Source organism: Canis lupus, chromosome 17 (assembly GCF_003254725.2).
Source record: "Canis lupus dingo isolate Sandy chromosome 17, ASM325472v2, whole genome shotgun sequence".
In the NCBI taxonomy this organism is placed as follows: Eukaryota; Metazoa; Chordata; class Mammalia; order Carnivora; family Canidae; genus Canis; species Canis lupus.
Window position 1 is genome coordinate 8512517 of NC_064259.1, and position 20347 is coordinate 8532863.

Genomic DNA, 20347 nt, shown 5'->3' on the forward strand with positions numbered 1-20347 from the left:
GTCATTGAATCCATCCTTGACATTGGATTTCCTCTAAAGCGTTGCTGACTCACTGGTCTTCCAAGCTTGACTTGAAGTTCAATGTTGGGGCTCTCAGTCATCTTTACAGAAACATTCCTTCTTAGTTCAGCTCTCTTTGACTGTTAATCTCTTCCTTTCTTATGTTAAAATTTAGCTAAAATTCATTTTCTTGTAGCATCCCTTTGTTCCTAATTCTTTTCTTGGTCCCTCACCCATTCTCGATCTCACACCGTATCTAGTTCTTCCACGGAACAACCATGTCTGACGTCTTCCATTTGTCCCCCCAGACTTGCCTTCACCTTCTCCACTCTGCCCTCTGCCCTGGGGGACTGACCTGGAGCATCATCCTTGGGATCCTGTATGCTCTGATTTCTGGTTGGATTTAGCCACAGAGGTGTCCTAGGAGGACATTGACAGGAGAGAGAAGAATGAGTTTTAGTATCTATATTCCCTAGGCTCTTACTTGTGAGGTTCCCTTGGCCTGGCTTTGTCCTTATTGTCCAACTGATTGTCACCATTTCTTTTAGGGACACCCTCTCTCTGCATGACTTTCTTCAGGTTTCAATGACTACTTCCTCTCGACATCCTCTGCGTCTAAGCAAAATCGCTTCTCTGCTACCAGCCTTATCCTTTTGGTTCCTCTATGTCTGTACCTTTGCAAATAGTTCCCCTGTAAACAAATCTTCCTCTGATTAACCTAATTCGCTATAGTCATCTGTTTCCAGTCGGGACTTTGGCTGATACAATAGCCCCTGAGATAACTCTGAAACAACACTAGGTACCCACTATGTCTTCCCTTTTCTATGAGAGTGACCCAAGATGCTTCAATTGTCCCTAATGTTACTTGGCTTTAAAAATTCTCACCATCCTCTGGAACATTCCAATTGAGCAATTTTCCTTATGAAGTGTGGGACACAGAACTGCAAGCTGTGGTCCTGAGGTGGTCAACACAGAACACAGCAGGGCTCTCCTCCATTGCCTCTGAGGACTATGTTTGCCAGGAGCATCACAGAGTGCATGTGTGTGGAGCTCCTTTGGACACTACATCAGCTCACCGAGCTTGTGCTTGTGGTTGTGTGATATGAGGCTTGCTGTCAGTCAGACCTTGCTTTGAATCCTGGCTCCACCAACTTACTAGATGTGTGGTCATCTCTGAGTCCATAAAGGTGGGCTAAAAAGCCCATCCCCGCCTCCCAGCTTTGTTCTGAGGGCTAACGGAGCCAACTACTCTGTAAACCGCAAAGCGCTATGCAGATATTATTATTATGGTTATTATTCTGCTCCTCTTTCCCCTTCTGTCCCTACCCATCCTCCCTACTTTCCTTTCCTCTCGTCTTCAGCAGCAGTAGGGGTGTCATCTGTTTCCTTTGACAAGAATGTGTCTCAGACATTCTTCACCTCCAGATCCACCCACATCCTGGGCATTCCACAGAGACCAGCACATGACTGCAGCCTTTCCAGCACTTTCCCGGATCAACCCAGGGAGAACCACTCTCCTCATTTCTGCTAGAACATTTGTTTTTCTCCTGGAACATTTTGCTATTCTTTCTTAACTCTTAGAAAGCTAGAGGTAGAAGGAATCTTAGTTATGATCTGGTTCTACTTTTTTTGTTTTGTTTTGTTTTAATAGATGAGTAAGTTTAAGCAGGAAGCCACTTGTCCAAATGTATGGAGTACATCAGGGATGCTGAAGACCAAAACCCAGGGCTCAGGTTTCCCAGCCTGGAGCTGCCCAATACACTCCTGCACTTCTGAGGACTGCCTGTCCACCCTCTCGTGGAGAGTATGTCCTTTCGTTATTCCCTTGTGAATTCTTAGTTCTCACCTGTAGGACATTCTTCTAGGGCCTGGCACCAGCTATCCATGGCACAATTGACAGCTGAAGAGAGCAGAATAAAACTGAGAAACCGGGGTTGTTTTGAGTTGAATGCTCACTGTAGACTTATCTCCTCTGCCTCCTTCCTCCCCCCAACCCCAATGATATACCCAGACACTTTTTAAAGATATCTAAGGCCAAGATGAGATGATAACTTTCCCCATTAATTTTAAGCGAACATTTTAGAGATTCCTGTGTATAACTGGTGAGTTTTGCTGAATAGGGGTTTTGGAACACTGTCTTAAATTAAAAAGACTTAGGAGTACATGAAAAGTGGAAAATTCGGTTGCTAGTAAGCGACTTCCTTGGCTTATTGCAGTGAGAAAAGTTAGCTGACAAGAGTGAATCTTCAAAGAATTAATTTACAAAACTACATGTTTAACATTGCAGCCTCAGCTGAAAGAATCAGAGAGTTGGAAAAATTGCTGAGCGTGGGGAAAGTTACGGATGGCCTTCGCACCTTTCAAGGAAGGCAAGCCAAGTCAGCATCCCCAGAGAGGGAAATGTGACATCAAGGGGGATGAATCTTTCGAATGAGCTACATTCTGCAAGGTAGCATCTTGCTTCCTGAGGTTCTGTGGGTAGGGCTTTCGGATGGCATGCTACTGTGTCCCAGAGCCACCTTTTGGAGTCACAGCGAACAGATTCTTACCATGCCATCAAGTTCTTTAGTTTCTCAAGGAGTGCGATAACCACTGAAGTAATGCTTGTTGTGGTAGCTACGTGCAGGAGAGCACAGTTTTTGAAGAACCACGAGAGCAGGGACTCTTCCAAGACCTGCCCCTCTACTTACTAATGTGGTCTGTTCTGCACTCAGGTGCAAGGTTGGCACGGCAGCATGCAGGAGGAATTAGAGAGAGGATGGGGCATCCTAAAGATGGCACCAAGCTTGGAATCAGTCCGAACTGGGCTTGAGTCTGAGCTCTGTCACTTACTTGCTTGATGACCTTTTGTAAATAATTTGTCTCTTTGAGGCTCAGTTTTCTCAACTGTGAAATGCTGACAAAAATCCTTACCTTGGCAGCCGTGTGTTTAATGGCAATTGATAACTGTGATTATAGCTTATACTAGTCCCCAGCATATAATAGATGCCGCTACTGATAATGATGATAGCAGTAGTGGTCATCATGGTGGTGTGGTAGTGGTGATCCTGGTGGTGTATGTTGTCATCACGGTGAAGGTGATCATGGTTGTGGTCATCATGGTGGTGATTGGGGTGGCAGCAGCAGTAGCTGAGCATCAGTGTTTTTTTTTTTCCCATTCAATGTTTTGAGGTACATGATACATCATGATAATTAGGAAGTAGTCCCCAAACAAAGCAGAATTATGGGCTTCCCTGGCTGGAAGGGATCATAAAGACTTTATTCCCCAACCTCTCACATATGATGCCTAAACCCATTTAAATTGGTTTTCCTGATGGGGCATTCAGTAACTCACTGCCCTTGATGTTGATCAGACTGTTTCTTTCTGAGTAATAGTTTCCCAATCTGGAATAAGGGGGTTGATGATGCCCAGGTATGAAAATTGTTGTAGGGATGAGAAGTCATACTTGTCAAAGATCAAGACAGGAGAGCTCAACAAGTTTTTCCTCCTTTCCTTCGCTTTCTCTTCCCTGGAAGCTGCTTATTTCATCTTTGGATGGTTTTACTCTTTAGTGAGCCCTGACTCCCAGGCCTTTTATTAGTAGCTTCAGTTTTCCTCTTTGTGATTGAACTGAGTTGGTCTTTCCTAAGACAGCACCACAGACATCACTCTTGTCCCCCAATGCCTTCTTATTTCCATCCCCTGGTTCTTTGGCCATTCGTGTCATCAAATTGTTCCTAGTCCTCTTTCCCTAGTTGTTCTTCTCTGAGTGTGTGCCTACCTCCTACTCAATCTGTGGTGCCTATGAGGGTCAGAGGTGAAAGAGAATTTATATAGTAACTCACCTTTAGTTTCATACCTGGAAAAACTGTGGCCCAGTGTGAGGAATATGAATAGAACAAATTCTTTCTTGGTCATGGACATACCCCCAATAAGTGTATTCTAATTCATGTAGGTTACAGCTATGATGTCCTTGGGTAAGTAACTTTTATGCTTTCATTGTTATGTTTCCCTACTCTTTCTAGAAAAGGATTCAGATATAGCACAAAGAGTTTCTTCGTGGTAAGAGCATCTGGATTCTTTAAGAACATTCTTGTCTTTAACATTTTATATCCCACGCCAGTTGGTGTTCCTTAGTACAACTGCTTGAAATTTGGATGAGAATCCACTCTTTGAACTCCATGCAGCTGTGATGTAGAAGTATGGAGCTGGTTATTTTTACTCCACGTGGCAACAGAGATGGTGAAGAAGAAGGCAGGATTGCTGGGCAGCCCGGTGGCTCAGCGGTTTAGTGCTGCCTTCAGCCCAGGGCCTGATCCTGGAGACCTGGGATCGAGTCCCATGTCAGGCTTCCTGTGTGGAGTCTGCTTCTCCCTCTGCCTGTGTCTCTGCCTCTCTCTCTCTCTCTCTCTCTCTGTGTCTCTCATGAATAAATAAATAAAATCTTAAAAAAAAAAGGCAGGTTGCCCCATGTGCTTGAGCTAAAGTACCTCCTCTGGTAACATTTAGGGATACAGCTGTGCATACATGAACACATCTCCCTAAGGCTTGGTTTCCTCTTCTCAAAATGAGGGCATGGCCTCTGCATTGCCTAATAACAAAGAGTGGTGAGAAGATTATGTAAAAATAATACATCAAAGGACTTTTTGAACCATAAAGCATGACACACAAGCACATTTTCTTGTTGTCTAGACTGAATTAATTTCCTACTGCTCAGTTATCTTCTGTGGGTTCATAGCCATCTTGATCATGTGAGGCAGGTCGACAAGTTTGGAGTATACTCAAGTCCACCATATTGGTTGTCTTTCTTCAAGTTCAAGTTCAGGGGTTCAGTTTCCCTAAAATGTCTTCTTTGACTACCCTAGTCCATGGTGAATTTTCTGTCATGTTAGTTTAGTCCTACCTGTTGTATTTTTTTATTGCAGGGTGCAGCTATGTTATTCCACCTTGAGGTCTTACCAGGCTCTCCCAATCAAAATTTCCCTTTTGTGTCTCTCAAATGCATAAAAATAGAGACTATGAAGCAAGAGATTGAAGCTGAGAAAATGTGAAGAGTTTCCTTTAATTTATAATGCTTTGATTATAGTGAAGGTAAGTGTTTTTCTTGTTTTTGGCCATGGGTATCTCTCTTTCTCTCTCTCTTTGGTGACTTTCTCATTGGTATCTTTCTCTACTGCTTTTGGTGTTTATTTTTCTAATTGATTTTCATAGACTTGAATTTGTCAGATTTTACATTATGGTCTTGAATTTATTTGGTGAAATACTTCAAAAGCCTTATAGATGAAGATTATATAAATATTTATTAACTTTTTCTAGATATTTTTATAATTTAAAATTTTTAAAATTAATCTATAACTGAAGTTATAAAGTATAAGTCAAGGTTCTAGCATGGTATTTTTCCCCTTTTGCTTAGCTAGGAGTTTCATTGCCATTGCAAGGTAGAGTCCTTTCCTCTCATAGCTGAAATGCCTTCTGAAGAATTAACAAAATTATACCATTCCCTTGATTTGCTGCTTAGATTAGCAATGGGCTACCATTGTTTTTGTTATTTTATAACAAACTCAGTTTAATATCTTTTATTTGCTGGCTGTGTCTCTGGTTTTAATTTCTCCTATTCCCCACTTCCTTCCTGGTAATGTCCCATTTCATTTTATAGATTTGTTCTTATAGATAAACTTTAGGACATTAAATCTCCTAAGATGTTTCATTGCATTTTGACTGAAATTCCATTCAGTTATTGGGATAAAGCAGCTGCCAGAAAATAATGCAAAGCCACTCATAATAGCAGAATTCAAATTCCAAGTCATGCAGAAATAATGGTAGAGCACCAAATCATGAGTGAAGCTTGAATGGAGAAAAAGAATGACAAAGATACAAGATGATGAAAACAACATTCAGAATCGTATGGAATAAAATGTTTCCGTAAGTCATTTGTGAACCTGTCACGAGAATCTTATCAGGAAGAGTTAAGTAAGTCTGACAAACATACTGACATGGTCTGTGAAAATATTGAATTCCATGGATAATAAAAGAATAGTAAAAAAACTTCAGATGAAAAAAAAACAAACAACAAAACCACACATATGCACACACACCCCAAACAAGTACACTGGAAAAAAAATTCAAGGATCCCTCAGACTTCTTTCTACAATGTTGGGTAAAGGCAGTCAATGGAACAACATTTATAGTCTGTGATTAAAAAATTCTATACCCAGCCAAACTGTCATTAGTAATTTTAATAATTATCATGCATTTTCCTATTACCCAAGAAAAATGGTTTCTTGTAGGAAAAAAATGCGATTAAAATTTAAAACATCTTAAAAACTTAAAACCACATGGAATTCATTTTTTTTTTAATTCTAATTTCTCCACTGCTTCCTTTTTCCTGTAGCTGCACACAGTGAGGTTTTGGGACTTTGTGGCTGTGACTTATTTGTGCTCATTCTGCTCCTCAGCCCTTGCAGTGATGACTGGAATTTGGCTCTGTGTTTGTGCAACCCACCAGGCAGAAACATTTGATTTTGGTTTTGGTTAAAGTGGAATTGAGAAACAAGTTAGGAATGAATGCGTAGCATTGCAATGAATGGATTCATGTGCCTGTAGATTCAAGATTCAAGAGTCTCTCCAAGCTTTGGGTGAAAAACAGGCAAACCCAAATGGTTTACAAATGGGATAAACTCTCAGTCACTCAGAGTTTAGTAAGCCAGAGTTGTCAAGGAGTTCATTTGAAACAAATGCCACCGCCTGGGCAGAATTTGGTAGACACAAGTTCCTATGTGCAGTTTTTTATGTAATTTGTGTGACCTTGGCTTTTTAGGTCACAGAACCTTTTTTTTTTTCTTTAAAAGCACATATAAAATGATGATAATTATGTCCATCTTATATAGTTGTTGTGAGAATTCAGCAGAATGGTGAGTATAAGATCCCCAGCACAGCAAGGCGCTGGATATTAACTCATTAGTAAGTGGTGGCTGTTTGTTAAAATAATGATTTAGTAAACACAATAATGTTAGCCTCATTTCAAAGCTGTATAAAATCAGTGGATGTTTGAAACAAACAGCTCAAGAAATTTAGCATTCCTTCAACATCTGGTGCAAGTAATTAATTCTCATATTCATAAGCTTTGGTGATCCATTATCGGGTAACGTAGGCCTCTTGTGAATTATAACTTTTTAATTAATTCACCTCACGGGTACTGATTAGTACTAATTTATAGCTTAGTTTGCATATATTTGAAAGAGGTAAAACCACGTGTTTTCTGCATACATATACATAGGTACTCTGATTTTGCTCTAAACTAGCCCATGTCCTTCTTGGTCTGTCTTGCTCCTTATGCATATGATTTTCCTGCAGTTTCTAATGATCCTGGCCAAATAGGCAGGTTGTATAGTAATCTGTTCTGTTAGCAGGCCCTTGCAGAGAGCCCTTCTCCTCACTCCGCCTCTCCATCAGCTCCATCTTTTGCTACCGGTTGTCCTCGTGGGATCGGAGCCAAATGCCATCAATGTGGCTTAGTGGAAAGATCTTCAGGTTGGTGCCAGAAAGCTTGGGTTTAAGTCCTGGCACTGTTAGCTATTTGCCATTTATGTCATAGGAGGCTAGTATTTATTCTCATTGCTGATTCTGTTTCCTCTTGGGGGAAGATGGGTTGCAGAATATCTACTTTACCAGGTTGCTACAAGAATTGGAAAGATAACATATGTTAAAGTGAATCGCTGTGTTTGTGACTATTTCAAAGGGATGGGTGTTGCAATGTCAGAAACAATGAAATCATTTCTTTGAACCTCAGGAGAAGAGATAAGTTCCTTTCCTTCCTGACTTCTTCTAATCAAGGAAGAAGAACTGTGCTCAGAGAAGCAGCAAGGACGCCAGGCAGGAGGTGGGTGTTCTGGCTCTGTCACCCCACCCTGCATGTGATGGGTGCTGGCCAGCCTGGAGAGGGTGTAGATGATTCTGACCTTGTTTTACCCTGAGAAGTGGTGAGTGGGGTTGGTGACACACCCTGTGTGTGTGTGTGTGTGTGTGGGGGGGTGTTGAGGGCATGGGTCTGAGGCCCTCCATTGTATTTGCTGTGTGAGCTTGGGAAATCCACATCACCTTTCTGAGCCTCATTTTCCAAGCTATAGAGTTGAGGGTGATGATAATAGTACCTCTCTTATAAAATAGCTGCAGAGATTAGATAAGAAAGTGATTTATCAAGTGTAAAGTGCTGCGCAGATGGTAGTTATTATTGTGGATGATCTCAGTTATCCCTTTCAGTCCTAAAGATTTGTGATTCTAAATGCAGCAGTGTGAGCAAGAGGCTTATTTTTTCTCAAGCAGCTATGGATATTTCCTCCAAATTTCTTGTTCTTCATGCACAATCAAGGCACTGCCTCCTTGGAAGGAAGTGTCCTTCCTTGGGGGCTGTGTCTGCTGCAGGGATATCGGAGTGACCTGGGGGAATGAGTTGAACCCCTCCCTTGATCTGGGGTTGGTAGAGTTGCAAAACGTAATCGGACCTTTTGAGGTTTAAATCCAGTTTTCTTTAGTCAGATTTTTTCAAATACCACCCCCCCCCTTCTTTTCAGCTCAAAAACTTCCCCGAGAGCTAAGATGCCCTTCCTGGACATGAGCTCATCCTTATGGGGAGGGGGATGGGGCCATTTTGATGAGCAAAGTGTAAATGAATCTAAATCGTATGGATTTGATTTTCCCCATGATAAGCATGTTTAAGTGTTGAGCAGAAAAAGGCTGGGGAATGTGGATTTGGTGTTTCCCGCCTACACACTTATAAATAGATCAAGATGCACCCTTCCTGTGGTTAAATATCAGGCTTGGAGGGGCACAGCCAGAACTGGAGCTGTCAGGTATCCCGAGGAGCCCCTTCAACTCTCATGTTCCTATGCCTTTTGGACAAGCCACTCTTATCTGCACGATGCAACACTCTGACGTCTGCTTCTGTAGTCACAACTCAGATGGGCCCGGTGCGAGGGGAAGACACAGGTGTTCAAAAGTGAAGAATTTCAAGTTGGTGGTGGTAGAGACCCTTAAAGCAAGCAGGGTCCCTGTGTGACCGCAGAGGTGACATGTCCAGGCAGCTGACTCTGCTTATCTGCCTAGCACATAATTCGTCTCCTTCCTCTATGTCACTCCCAAGCTCAGATCCACTGCTTCCATCTCACAGAGCCTTCCCCGACTCTCCAGGAGAGGGAGGCACCTCCACCAGGCTCCTAAAGCGTCTTTCTCACCTCCGGTAGTGCCACCTATGAACTGTAATGGACTGTTTATGTATTCATTTATTCACTCAGCACACCCTGATGCATTGGGCCCTGTGCCAAGTGCTGGCAGGGACGTTCTGGGGGCCGGGATGAGGGGAATGTCGCTCAGCCTGGGAGAGTCTAGAAAACTTTCCTTTAGGGGCACCTGGGTGGCTCAGTGGTTGAGCATCTGTCTTTGGCTCAGGTCATGATCCCGGGATCCTGGGATTGGGTCCCAGATCTGGGTCCCTGCAGGGAGCTGCTTCTCCCTCTGCCTATGTCTCTACCTCTCTCTGTGTCTCTCATGAATAAATAAATGAAATCTTAAAAAAAAAAAAACTTTTCTTTAGGAGATGGTGCTTGAATTGAATCTTGAAGGACAAGTAACTGAAAGAAGAGGATTGGAAGGATCAGAGTCAATAGGAGCAAAAGCCACGGGAGCAAGGAAGAGCTGGGGATGTGCAGTGTTGATGGTGCATGAAGCTTGAGGCAGAGTCTGAAGTTAAATGGGGCAGGAGAGGCTGGGCAGGCATGAGATTACTGAAAGCCTTGTAAGCCACGCATCACACTCTGTCTCATCTAGGAAGTTGCTGAGAGGTAATAAGTAGGGAAAAATAGATTTTCCACTGCTGATTGAATTGTCTGGTTGCAGTGGGAATAACAGATCAGCTCACGTGGAAGCAGGTGGATAGATGAAGAGGTGATTACAGGAGAGAAGTCATGGTCACCTCAAATAAAAGAACAAACACAGAGAATGAAGAAAAATGTATGGATTCGAGAGATAGTAAGGGTGCAAGACTGGCAAGACTGGTGGGATACGGGTAACCGAAGGAGGGGTATGTAATCGACGATGAACCCTGGGTCACTAACTTGGTGACATGCTCCATGTTGCATTGCAACCTGAGATAGAGTAGCACAAGGCTCTGGGGGTAGGGGAGGAGGGTAGAGCATGGGCAGGCAGTGGCATTGAGTTTTGTTTCAGACAATTTGAGTTTGAGGCTTCTCTTGGGTGCCTATGTGGAATCGTGCTACTGGCTGTGGATGTGTGGTTTGAAGCTACAGGGGGAGGTCTGGCTTGGAGATGTAGATTTCAGGATGTGAGTATGGAGATGGCAGGCAGCCCCTGCCCTTCCAAGCAACTCCTCGAACATTCTCAGCCTGGAGGGTTCCCACTGCATTGGCAATAAGTTATTCTAACCAATAAATTATAAAACCCATGTCAGTAGGGAGGGGATGGGAAGCAGTAGGTTGAAGACTAAATGGGGGTTGAAGATGTCTAAGGAAGGGGATCAGAAAACTAATTTTAAAATTTTTGATAAGAAGGAAAGGAGAGTTTTGGCTGGTGGCCTAAGGAGGGATATAGACTGAGGGAGATTATTTTTAATATGCATGTTTGTTGCCTATGGCTGCTGTATCAAATTATTACAGATTAAGGGGTTTAGAACAATATAGATACATGCTTGTGAAGTGATAGAGATGAGAAGTCCTAAGGGCATCAGTAGGGTTCTGTTCCTTCTGGAAGCTTTCAGGGGGAAGATCTGTTTCCTTGCCCTTCTGGCTTCTTGAGGTCATCTGCACTTTTCTTAGCTCATGGTTCTCTCCTCGCAACACCCTGACCTCTGCTTCTGTAGTCACACCTCTGACTCCAGCCCTCTTGCCTTCTTGTTAGGACCCCTGTGAATACACTGGGGCCCCCTGGAATCCAGGCAGAGTTTCCCACCTCGAGGTTCTTGATTTAATCAATGTGAAGTCCCTTTTGCTGTGTAAGGTAGCATATTCTGGGCTCTGGGGACTAGGACATAGACATCTTTGGGTGGAGGCATTATTTCACCATCACATGGTGGGAGAGAATTAAGCTGTTTGAAGTTTGAGGGAAAGGAAGCAGCAAGACGGAGGGGAAGAGAGAGGGAGAGAGGAGGGAAGAAGAGGGGAAGAAGAGAGAGGGAGGGAGAGAGAGGAGGAAGAGAGAGAGAGAGAAGGAAGGAGGAGGGGGAAAGAGAGAAAGTGATAGTAATAAAGAGTGGGTAGAGAAGTTTGGGGAATTGAGAGAAATGAAACCATGACAGGTAAGAGTGGGTGTGTTTGGATTTACAGTCAGGGAAGCATGAGGCGGCAAGGCCATGGGAAAGGTCTAAGTAGGGGTGTTGAGAGGGCCAGCACATGTGTGAAATCACTGAATAGGAGGTTAGAGGAAGTGAGGAGTTGAGAGGAGGTGATGAAGATTCAGCTGGCCATGGAGAGACAAGTCTGTGGTTGTTCAGAGTCCAAGGTATGCACTTTTCCCCAAGAGCACTGAGCCACTTGGGTGTAGAAATGTAGAAGATGTTGGATCTTAGCAGGAATCACAGAAGCCCTCCCTATGGTCCAAATGATCAACCCCGGAGTCTGTGCTAGTTAATCTCATGTGTCAATTTGACCAGGCCAGGGGGTTGCCCAGAGATTTGGTCACTCTTCTGGGTGTGTCTGTGAGGGGGTCTCTGGATGAGGCTGACATTTGAATTGGAAGACTGAGTAAAGCAGATGGCCCTCCCGATGTGGGCTTCATCCAATCAAAGACCTGAATAGAACAGAAAGGCAGACCAAGAGGGAACATTGCCTCCCTGAGGGCTTGAGCTGTGACATGGGTCTCCTGCCCTTGGGCTGGAGCTTAAACCGCTGGCTCTCCTGAGTCTCCACTTTGCCGACTGCAGATCTTGGGACTGCATCTATAATCACATGAACCGAGTCCTTACAATAAATTTCTTTGTATGTCCTGCCGGTTCTGTTTCTCTGAAGAACCCAGACTAATACAGACTTCAGGCTGTGCCAGAAAGGAGGAGGGAGAAGGAGGGTATGAGGAAAATGAAGGGGACCTGGAGGTCTCTTCAAGTTCGAATGGAGGGAGAATGAAGGCAGGAAATTTATGGAAGAATCGGGGGTGGAGTCAGAAGACTGGGTAATGGCATTTAATATTTGTGAAATAAATATTTCCAGAGTTCCTCGTTAGGCAGGGCTGGGCTGCACTCAAGCATGTTTCACAGGTGATTGCACAGGCCCCCAGGACTGAGAACCTCCATAAAAGGAGTTACTGGTAACTAGTATGGCCAGCGATGGGAGGACCGACCCCTCTGCCCATCATCTGAGAATATCACACCGGTTACTGTGGCGTGGCGGGCATCTTCCTGCACAGGACACCTGTGTTGGTGTCCGAGCCTGCACCTGCTCCATTATGCACCTGCATTTCCTTCAGTGCACCCATTCCCACTGTGTCTCTGAGCAGGGTAGCTCCCTTCCTCGCCCTACAGAAATGCTGGCTGCCGGCTATCCTTGTGAATGCAGGCATGGTTCCCTTTCTGTTCTTAGCTTCCCACCTCTTCTCTCCCAGTGTTGAATTCCACCACTCCGTGGAGGAAGGAGGGACGTTGTGAACGCCTTTTGGTAGCAAGACTCCCTTCCTTGTTGGTGGATGAGCTGAAAACAGATTCTGCCGTCAGGTAGAAACATAGACACCATGACTTTTTACAAGATCACACTATTAAAAAGAAGTCCTGGCAGCAATAGTCAGAGGTGAGGAGGGGTGATGCTCTTGAACTGGTTCATGCCACATATCACATGGGCTGCAGCCCGCACCCTACTGGATACTGTATGTTGTAGAGCGATGAGTGTTCGATGGGCCCTCAATAAATAGCTCTGCTCCCCCAATCAGGTGGATAATAAGAACAAAAGTCTTGAAAGACCTATTGAGCTCACCTGAGAAAAGCATGAAAAAAAATGACGAACCTTTTCTTTCAACAGCCCTGATATGTCATTATTACCTGCGTCTTAGAAATCACGGAACAGAAGCCGAAGAAATGATCTGGGCTCTTGAGATTTTAGACAACACGCTCATACCCTCTGATTGTCCTAAGAACCATAGCATTAGAGGTAATAGTCACGGCTGTGGGCTTTCATTAGAACTTATTGCTCCCTTTGTTAATTTGGACTTGATTTTTCTGTATGTGGTACTTTGGGTTGTCCTTTCATAGGCAACATGGGATTAGCACCCTCTTGCCGCATCTCTCTCTCTTCTTTGTTAACTGTTTGTACTCTGGCTAGGACAAATTCTACATTCAAATAAGATTCCTGGCTCAGGTGTTTTTTGTTGTTGTTATTTGTTTGCTTTTAATCTTATTTCATTTAGGAAAACTTGAGAGGAAAGAGAGCATATTTTTACAGTCTGGAGCCACCAGATCCAGAACCTCAGTCTCATAACATCCTTTTTTTTTTTCCTTAAAGATTTTATTTATTTATTCATGAGAGACACACAGAAAGAGGCAGAGACGTAGGCAGAGGGAGAAGTAGGCTCCCTGTGGGCAGCCTGATGCAGGACTCGATCCCAGGACCCCGGGCTCATGCCTGAGCCAAAGGCCGATACTCAACCACTGAGCCACCCAAGTCCCCCTCTGATAACATTCTTAACACTTTGGAATAGAGAATGTTCTCTATTCCAGAAATGACACTATTGTGTGACATCACGTTCAAAATTTAAAGCTTAGCTGCCCCCCCAACCTCTATTACTCAAAGATATTAGTTTTTTCTTTGTAAAACATTAGATATTCTAGACCACCGAGGAGAAGCCACTTTTCTAAACAACAGGAATTTATCCTGAATCAGGAAGGGTTAAGCTTTTTATCCTGGCATCTATCTGAATAAACAGTGTGATTCTGTGGCATCGGAATTTTGCATTCAGATCAGCGTTCTTAAGAAAGCAAGATGACCTGATTTTTATTTTCCCTTGTAAGCATGTTGTGATGAATCCACAGAAATAATTATGCCTTTCCCTATGTCTGGTGGATAGCTTGTGTGGTGGTGTTATTTCCAACAAGGCAGTAGTTTATGAGGAAATATGGGAGGTTCAGGAAGGGAAGAGATAGAATCAGAGAAAGCTTTAGGAGAAAAAAAAATAGTGAGATTTAGAAGTAGCTGGTTGGGGATGAGCCCAGAACCTGTAAGTCCATACCCACTCCCCACTCAGCTCCTCATCCTAAAAGAAGTGCAGGAGGAGTGCTCAGGACAGGAAAAAAAATAAAAGGATATTTCCAGTATCTCCAAGACAGGACATTTGTGCGTGGTACGAATGTATTGGCTGGAAGAAAGGCCATTGAATTGGATTTCTGGCAGGACATGGTGTGTTGCAGAAGTTGGGGAGGCTGGTTCACAAGAGTTAGGGAGAAGGCTAACATTGACTTGGTGTGGGAGAGAGGGGATGGGGCTGCAACCTGGCCCTTGGGAGGCAGAAGGCGATAGGTTTGAGAATCCAAGGTACAGCTTGCTACAGTGGTGCAGTGTCACATTAGGGCAAGAGGATAGGTATATTTGGAGATCAGGACCCTGGCCTCAAGTTGTTTTATCTCTATGAGCCTCAGTTTTCAAATATGTGAAATGGGCTCAACCAGGATTTGGAGAATTAAATGAAGTGATGTACAGGGCATAAAGGGATAATACAGAGCCAGGGACGGGGGACAGAGCAGGGGGCATGTGCACTCTGCTACTGTCCTCTCCCCCTTCATGGAGGAGGGGTTAACTTTGAAGCAAAAGAATGGAGGAAGGGGAGCTCACAGAGGAGAGGAAAGAAATCAGAGGAGCTTCCTTCAGTGGTTCCCAACTGAAGCCCATTCGGATCTTTAATGCGAATGCTTTAATGCTAATGTTTGCATTTATAAATTAGCTCAGCACTTAAGAGTGGGGAGAAATGTCAAGTTCATCTGACCAGCACTCTGCCTCCATCCAGGCAAGGGAGCTAAGCTGTATTCCATAGTATAACAGAGGCCCGGAGAGGTTGGGGCTTGTCTGAGATCTCACAGACAGTGAGAAGAGACAATGAGGTGAGAATAGTATGGGTAGACTCCCAACTCTTCCAACCAGCTCCTCTGGTTGGGACAAGACACCCCTGGCTGGCTGGACCCCACTGTACCTGGCGTGGATCATAGCCTCCCAGTGAGGGAGCCTGGTGAACCCATGATGGGATTCGGAGCCTCCCCATCCATCCTCCTCCAGGATTTCTACCGTGAAATTTCTCCTTAAATCCAGTTAAGAGTCCAGACCATTTCAGGGAAGGATGAATCACTAAGCCTGAATCTGAGCAGATGAACGAGTGCATTTAAGTCATCAGGTGAGCGGATGGAAGCCCTGGATGCTATTTCCTCCTCTTCCTCATCCAGGCTGGGACAGAGTGGTCCTCAGGAAGGTGAGGACACTGACAGATGAAGCTCCCTGTCCTCAGGTGACAGCATCCCCGGGCCACGTGGGCCTCCAGCTTCTGTTCCCATCTGACACAGACAGCTTTACACTGGATCACAAAATACTTTGTATCATCCAGCAAAAGCCACAGGTAAGTGAGTTCTACTTATTTATTTCTTAAAAAAGTCTTGTTATAAAGAGAAATCTGCTCTTACACAGAGCCCGTTTCCCATCAGCTGTGCTGCAAGCAGAAATCAGTGCCCTCAGTGGGTGATCTGGAGGCCTGGCGTCTAGTTCCGGCTGGACTCTGACTCCCGGGTGACCCCAGTGGCTTCCGCCCCCATGCCTTGGGTTTTCCTATTTGTAAGACCAGAGATTTGTCTACATCTCCGAGGCCCTTTCCAGTCCTAGGTCTCACCACAGTCCGGGGAGACCACCAACTCCTGCTTCCTAAGTGGGAAAATCTTCATGCTGCTGCTCGCTTTCTTTCCTCCACCCTAAACAATGTTCATGCCCCTCCTTCTCGATCTGGAACTCTCTCTTTCCTTACCACCTGGCTCAGGCATGCAGCTCTCACAAGCCCTCTGCAGTCCCGGATAGAGCTGGGCCCTGCAGTGGTTTGTAGGGCTGCTGTGACAAAGGCCACATGCTGGGGGGTTCCAACCACAGAAATTTGTCACCTCACAGTTCTGGAGGCTGGAAGTCCAAGCTCAGGGTGTCAGCGGGCTGGGTTCTTTCTGTTCCATGCTGGTACTTCTGCTGGTTCACTGGCATTCTTTGCACTCCATGGTTTGAAGAAGAAGCACCCTGCTCAGTCTTCATGTTCACGTCGCCTTTCTACGAGGACACCAGTCATACTGCATGAGGGGGCTACCCTGCTCTGGTGTGACCTTACCTTAAGCAATTACATGTGATCTTTAAATAAGATCACATTTAGAAAATATGGGGATTTGGACTTCAATACACAAATTTTGGTGGGGGCTGGAGGACACAATTCAACACGTAATAGGTCCCCCTGGGTGTGTTACTGGACTCCCTTCCTTGCTGTGGACCCATCTCCCCCAAGGGTGGCCTAGCAGTGGAAGTGATTCAGCCAGAACCCCACGTGTGGACTGAGGGTCCAAGAAACGGTGGCCAATGGGAATGAATATTGGCAAAGCTCACACCTGCAATGCATGGATTAGGAGACCAGGGAGAGAACACCTGGGGCAGTGTTTGGGGTGGGGTATCAGCTTGGAGCTGGGTAGAGCTACAGAGGAGGGATGCGAGGCCAGGGAGGGGGGGACCAACCAGGAGAGGGCAGTGCTGCCCAGGTTAGTGCTACATAGTAAAGATGATAATTCCTTCTATTTTGGAGTCCTTTGCAGTTTACACACCCCCTCAATTTGACAGTTTCTTTTGATATGCAGACCCAAGGTGGGCAGGGGATGTCTTTTACCTGGCTGGCACCTTTCCACATTTGTATCAATGGACCCACAGCAGCTGACACAGGGCTCACCTGTTGGGATTCCTGTCCATTCCCTCCTTACCTTTGGGTATCTAATTTCAGGCAGGCTCCAGCCCTCCCCTGAGCAGGCCTTGCTGTCCTTCCTCTGCATTGTTACCTCTTTACCTCCTTTGATTCCCTTTCAGAAACTCCCAATTGCAAAGCCTAATGGCTGGGAGGTTTTGGGGGGCAGCCCCAGTGGTTGCCTCAAGTATAAAATTTCTTTGAAGCCTCATGTTTCATTCTAAAAATCCATGTGAGTGTCGAATTCAATTCCATTTGCTAATGTAAAAGTATTGTTGGAAACTACTTTGCTTTGATCTTGCAAGGAGATGGGGCACATTTATCCTGCAGTTTGCTGCACACGCATCTACCCGTGATGGGCCAAGGTTGAGAAGCGGAGCCTGTGTGTGCCGCTCCTGCGTTCTGCAGCTCATGAGTCTGCGTGTTCTCTTCCCACTTCTTATCTGGCTGAGTACCCTCCTAGGGGATGCCTTTCCTAACTTTCGGACCCAGGCTCCTGGCTGTGCTTCACCTTGGTGGTTCCTGAGACCAGCCCCTTGCCTTACCTGTTCTGTCTCCCTGGGCAGGGCAGGGAGCACCTGTTGGATGCCCCATCTTTAGTCCTGGACAGAGTGTAACCCTAGTTCCAGCCGTTCCCTGCCGAGCCCCTGTGTTGGATCCCTGGATGCTCCCCTCTCTGTCTTGGGGAACTGTGAGTCACCTTTAAGCTGCTGCCCTGAGGCTCTCCTAGTGCCCAAGACCTTTCCAAGGACCTTTCCAAGGACCTTTCCAAAGACCTTTCCAAGACATTCTGCAAATGTCTCCAACCCAGGCCTCTCCCCTTTCTAGCCAAGGAGAGGAGACAGCAGAGGAAGCTGCTTATCACGGGCCTCCCAGCAGTGTCTGCCCCACTTGGGATCCTGTTCCAGCTCTGCGATGCAGAGTGTGAGCTTTGGTGTCTGAAGGCCTTGGGTTCAAATCTTTCCTCTACTTACAAGGTATAGGATCTTGGGCAAATCTCTCAACTGCTAAAAGGTCAGTTTTCTTTTTTGTAAAATGGGAGTATTATTTCAGCTCCAGTTGAGAGAATTAAGTAAGATAATGGGTGACAAGTGCATGACACAGTGCTTGGCATATGGCAGGTGTTCAGTGCATTCTTTCCTCGTCTCCTTTCTACCCCATTCTGTCTGTCTCTACCGTCAGGCCAGCTGGCCTCTCTGGAGATGGTCCTTGGTCCCTGCATGACCTCTCTCAAAGCTCCTCCCAATGGAGGTGTGGTGGGAGTGGGGCTGGCAAGGGCCATTGGTGGCTTCTGTTGCAGATAAGGAATCTGGGTCCAGAGAGATGCCTCTTCCGTTGCCAGCCTGGAGACACTAGGCTCCCCCCGCACCGCCCCCCCCCCCCCCCCGTCTTCCTTTTTGGCCTGGCTGGGCCATGGCCACATTTGGGAAGCGTGTAGTGATGGGGGGATGACCAGATCTTAAATTAGTTCCCATTGTCTTTGCCAAACTGACATCTGAGCTGTGAGTCTTCCCAGCCTTGCTCCTATCCCACAGGGTACCTACCTTCCTTCCCACTGTGTTTTCTTCTATCTGCATGCACGAGCCTGACTAGCAGACTCTTTTAGCCATTTGTAACTTGTTCCATAAAATACTAGTTTGCTTATTTGTATCTTACAGGAATCCCTCTTTGCTTCCTGTTTATGCCTGAAAACTTGCTTATGAGCTCCTTGGAGGCAGGGACCACATCTTCTGCTTTTTCTTGCATTTCTTTTCTTAGTGTCTAGCACATTGCTGAGCTCATGATCGGCCCTGGAAATACTTCGTGTCTGCTTCGCACTTGACAAAAGCGGTCATAGCTAACATCTGTAAATTAGGTGGTTTATCTAGCCAGCTCTATTGTTTCCTCTGCTCTTCTCACCTACCACGGGAAGTAGTTAGTGACATGGTAATAGGAAAACTGAAGCTCAGAGACACTCAGTGACTGCCCACGGTGGCACAGCTACTGATTTTGAAGCAGGATAGTCGGGCCTGTGGGACATGGTTTGAGCAAGTGTTCAGTTGCATGGCCTAGTCAAGCATGTGCGTGGGCTCTGCGGAATTTCACCTCGCTGCTTAGAAAACTCACGGCTTAACCCTGTCCTAGTCAAGGGACGTGTCTGAAGTGATGAACTGATCTATCCTTCAGATGGCTGGGTCCATCTCTCGTCTCAGACTGAAAGGCTCTTTAGGAAATCATTTCCTTATGTTAGTTTTTTTTCATTGAAGTTTTTGGACTAAACACATATTTTCCATTTTTTTTTTATTGCATGAGCACAGTATTTATCTCATCGCGAATTATGATAAACCCCCTGCATGTTTCATGTTTTTCATGATTCATATGGAAAAAATCAAAACTAAATTTCCATGGTACAAATTGCACCAGAGAATGGCTCAAAGACCCTTCCTTCCCCCTGTTCCCTCCGACTTCATGTCTGCCTTGCATTTCACCACCTATGAAAGAGACCTGGGTGAAGAGGACCCCACAAGACACCTGCCCCTCCTGCCAAGCAGAGTGCACATCTGCAGCCTTTGTTTGATAAGCCACCATGTCCGAGTCAGGGAGAAGGTGTCATTTAAAATACTTTTTTTTATTTGTAGTCCAACACGATTGGGCAATTTTTCTTACTTTGTTCAGTTTTCAATGGACTTTGTCAGTCAATTCTGTAAGGACTTTAAAAAAGAAAAGTATTAGCCACCAACATCTGAACTTTCAATAGATCCACTCTGCTGGAACATGTTTCCAAACGCTTTAGACGCCACTGAGTCTGCTGGTTTCTAGGATTTGGATTGTCGCTGTCACACTCAGCTCTGCGTCAGCATGTCTGTTTACGGGGCTAAGATGTGGTTGGGATGTGGATTTAAGTCCACATCTGCTGGACTCAAAGGAACTGTCCTCTTTCCATTCCACCATCACTTCTCAGTGAAGTTAAGCCATAAAACCAACATCAGTGAGTTATTGTGAAGAATAGATATATACGTGAAAACACCCAGTATACTTTGGTGAGAAGCTGTAATATCGGGGCAGTGAACCTGCTGCCGTGGCTCTGAGAAATCCAGTGGGAGTGGGATCAGAGCTGGCAATGTGCATGCTTCTCCACGTCCCTTGTGTAACCCAACGCCAAAGCATACACAGAAGGGTGAGAAGTGGCTCTGGACTTCTCCAAAGGGTCAGTGGGCAGCATTAGAGCTGAGATGCCCGGCTTCCGCGTCTGTGGAGAAAACAGTTGAAGTCTCAGGGCTGGCTATTCAGATGCGGAGAGTGAATGGGATCTCCTCTCTGGGACCTTTCCTGGCTCCAGGGGGCTATAGAGAGCAAAGATGGTGGAGAGGCAATGGCAAGAAGTGCCCTTCAGGTCTGTGTCCATCCATCCATCCATCCATCCATCCATCCATCCATCCA

General features: G+C 45.4%; 1 long non-coding RNA gene across 2 annotated transcripts in view; it reads left to right on the forward strand.

The window, feature by feature from the left end:
* Window positions 1–7593: 7593 nt before the first annotated feature.
* The window catches only part of LOC125752717 (uncharacterized), an 83795-nt gene continuing 71041 nt past the window's right edge, over window positions 7594–20347 (forward strand). The window contains exons 1-2 of one of the 2 annotated variants that reach the window (XR_007402853.1): window positions 7594–7859; window positions 15399–15568. This is a non-coding gene — a long non-coding RNA (uncharacterized LOC125752717). Of the gene's footprint in view, window positions 7860–13782; window positions 13975–15398; window positions 15569–20347 lie in introns of those variants that run through there. The other variant, XR_007402852.1, reaches the window with a different exon arrangement.